Here is a 3,930-nt window from a genome sequence, read left to right as displayed (position 1 = left end):
CTCCCTCTCTCTCTCTCTCTCTCTCTCTCTCTCTCTCTCTCTCTCTCTCTCCACTTGTGAAAGCCAGTTCACTCCTTCCACCACTTGAGTCCTGGGTATTAACTCAGTTTGTCAGGTGTGGTAGCATGTACATTTCTCTACTTTCCTGATGAACCATTTCATTGATCTCCGAGGAATATATAACTGATCTGATTGTTTGACCAGCTGTTAGTTTTAAATTGAATGGTAAGGTTACCTGTATATCAAGGCAAGAATATTCTACCACCATGGCCTTTACTTGAAATGCCCAAAACAAGCCACTTGCCATACGTGGTATCCTGATGGATAAATTGTGCCTAGGATCACCAAGAGAATGAAGTTTTGTTTTTATGCATATTAATTAATTAATTTTTTTATTATTGTTGTTCTTGAAGCAGGGCCCTGCTATCATGCTGCTAGAGTTCAGGCAATCCACCTGATACAGTTTCTTATGTAGCTGTGACCATAGGAAAATCGGACCCATGCCACAGACACCTGACTCCTAAATTTAAATTTAATAGCTGATACTCATTTGTGTTATTAGACAAACTTTATGTATGTGTAGAGCATTTAAATATATGAATCAGCTTTATAGCTGTAAGCTTTGTAAAATCTAAATACTAGTCTACTATTTCTAATAACATTTTACTGAGTGAACAGAATAGTATAATGTAAATTAGTGCAGCACACTGTATTACAAATAGTTTGTAGTTTGCATGACAAACAGTCAAATATCACTTTGATATTTTTAATAATGGCTACATATCCAAAGAATAGCACTTTGCATTTATTTTATTAAAGGTATTTTTACATTAATTCCTGTAGCTTTTTTTACTTTGTCTTGTATCATATTTTTATTGAGCAACACTGATGAGGAGGCTACTAACCAACTGGATATGTACCAGTATGGAGCATTAGAAAAATAGGTAGTGAGGGAAGAGCTGAGAGGCCAGAAAACACTGTAACACTGACCCCCACCACCACCAAAGACATTTGGGCAAGCCCCACCACGTTACTACTCTATATATCCTCCTCCATAAAGCAAATAGAATAGCTTCCTAGCTGAAACAAACATTTTTCAAGTGCCTGACATACTGTCAGTATTAATGAACTTTCACAGATAATTGGCTTCAATATAAAAGTAGGGATTTCAAACAATGACTAATAAGTAATGCCTCTAGAGAGCTACATCTTTCTGTGAATAAAATATATTCAGTGGTTTCTTCCAGCTTATGAAACTAGACAGCTGGGTTATATTTCACACATAAACAACAGCAATCGGAACACTTTATTGTCTTATCAAAATATTTGCAGAACAAATTTACTATTTCATTCTGTGCTTCCCCCCCCCCTCTTTTTGTTATATGTGTGTATGTATATATGCCTGAGTGAGTGTGGTATATACACACCATTGTGTTTGGGTACATGAGCTCATGCATGGGTGTAGATACCAGAAGACACGAAGTGTCTGGCTCCGTCACTCTCACTCCTATGAAACAGGGTCTCTCATTGACCTGGAGCTAGGCTAACACCAACAAGTCTCAATGGTCCTGCTGTCTCTGCTTCCCACAGCAATGAGGTTATAGGAGCTTGTGGCCATTCCCCACTTTTGACTTCATGCTTGTGACGGGGCAAGTGTCAACTTCCACCTTCCATTTGTGTTTTATAGTTAAGTAAATTGATTTCTAGGACTACCACCATTTTTTTAATCTAAAGATTACCAGAAAGTAACTTAAAACGTCACAATACCTGGGTATCCCTCATCATTTCCACATTCCTGTCATGGTGGAACTCTTTCACCTGTACAGCACTGAAGTTATTAAACAAGTGATATGCAAAAGATATAAAATGTGGAGGCCAAAATATATATTTTAGAATTAATTATATCTCATCATTGTGCTGTATTTCTCATGGAACAAAATGTAAATTCATTCCTTGTGAAACCATACCACAATCATTATAAGACTAGAAAGATAAGCCGAGGATGACTATAGACAAAACACATTAAATCCTCCTTTACAAAGTCAATAGTAAAGGTATGGGTGAAAGTCCTTGTTCATTAAACACCAACACGTAAGTTGAAATATCTATTGTAAGTAGCTTAGGTAAATTAATACTACAGAACTCATAACAAGTAATGTTCAGAAAGCAACACGTGACAAGAAAGGTCACTCCTTTTTACAAGGAGTCTGGGGGAAATGTTGGTACACCTGCTGTCACTAGTCATGAGTTTGCAAAAAAGCTAAGGTATAGTGGCTTCTCTTCATCAGTCTGCTTGCTGCTCTTTTTCCTCATCACCCATCTCAGCTTTGCATTCACGTGGCCATTCCCTGTCATGAACCCACAGTTCTATAACATCATTTGAGCTAAAGCACTAAATTAGAATAACAGTAGAAACATGGAGCATATTTTAAAATGTCATTAAAACGGGTTTGACTATATCTGTTCCTGTATGTACAGGCAAGTACACACCAGCTTAATCTTATCTGATTTGTCAACAACAAATTACACAGCATCCAAATACATGAACACCACCCTGTTGGATTCTAACACAATTAGCTTAGCTCACTTTAAAAAGGAAACGTCTCTATTATGTTAAGAGTAAAACTCCAAAGCTCAGTTATGGCTTTTATAATTTTTAGATTTGGATAGTAACATAAGCCCCCTGATCCAGAACAAACTCTGCCAGGGTAATTGTCACGTGATTTCTTACAAGTTGTTCACTGAGTGAGGTATGTATTAGGTAAAATAAACCTCATATTTAAAAACTTCTCGCTTATTAATTCACTTTGAGTCATGAGTTTTTAAGAAAGAATGAAAAGCTAGGAGTCCTTGGTAACTCATCGGAGAAATTCTTCTTAATTTGTTTATTAACCTACAATTATTTAATTAGTTTTGTTTGCTTGTGGGGTTTAGCTGCTGTTTTGCATCAGAGTGTAAGTCACTTGAAAAATAGTAAATATTTTAATCACTGGGTCTATTTAGAAAGCAATTTGAAGAACAGTTCTAGATAACTAGACCAAATTTAGATAGATGAGAAAGGAGAAGCATAATAATTTCAGAATCTTCAATAAGGGAGGGGGGTCTCTTTTTTTTTTTTTTCTGAAACAATGTTTCTGACCCCATTAGATAAAACTAGTGGTGTTAAATGTTAAGAAGATGTCACAATCAAGAGCTTCGATACAGTAATCAATTAATTCAGCTACAGCTTACTGCAGACTTGATATGTCCTAATCACTACTCAGAGAACTAAGATTAAAAGATGAACCCATGTATTCCAATCATGAAAGTGAAGCTAGTTGCACTGAATTCAACTGAAGTGATTTTAAATAGTTACAATTTTATGAAAAACAAAGCAATAAGTGTCCTCTCTAGAATATGTTTTCCTCTCCAGTGATAATAAATCTGTTTGCTCAGGTATCCTGCAATTGTATAACACCTTTTATACTTTGTGTGGTTGCTTAGAAGAATACAGTCTCCTGGTACAAAGTAAGATGTCCTGGAGGACCCTGCCATTTATAGGATCTAGTAAGGTAGAGATAGAATTGGAAGATGATATGAGAAATAGAACAAAGAGAAATATCAACATGAAATAAACCAGGACAGAGTTTGCATGATTCTGTCCTCAGACCAGAACCAGACCCGGCCAATAACCTATGGCAACCAGCCAAGACTACTCAGAAATAAATAACAGCTCACTTTGTGAGAACTGTCAGTAAAAGAAAACCAGTGCTGACATCCTCTGGACAGACTTGTGGGAAGGCAGAGAGTCTTGATAAGTCTAGACTAACAGTCTGTCATCAGCTGGTCCTCTGGGAGAAGCAAACCCTTCAGGGCTTGCTCACTGGTACAGCTTGGAAAAAAAGAAAAAGAAGGAGCAGGAGGAGGAGGAGGAGGAGGAGGAGGAGAGAG

At 36.9% G+C, this 3,930-nt stretch overlaps 1 protein-coding gene across 3 annotated transcripts in view; it reads right to left on the bottom strand.

Moving 5' to 3' along the window:
• Nox4 (NADPH oxidase 4) overlaps nucleotides 1–3,930 on the bottom strand; it is a 138,019-nt gene that overhangs the window by 132,618 nt on the left and 1,471 nt on the right. The window lies entirely within an intron of this gene.

The sequence above is a fragment of the Mus pahari genome, chromosome 1, assembly GCF_900095145.1.
Source record: "Mus pahari chromosome 1, PAHARI_EIJ_v1.1, whole genome shotgun sequence".
NCBI classification, from domain to species: domain Eukaryota; kingdom Metazoa; phylum Chordata; class Mammalia; order Rodentia; family Muridae; genus Mus; species Mus pahari.
This window is presented reverse-complemented; position numbering and strand designations above follow the sequence as displayed.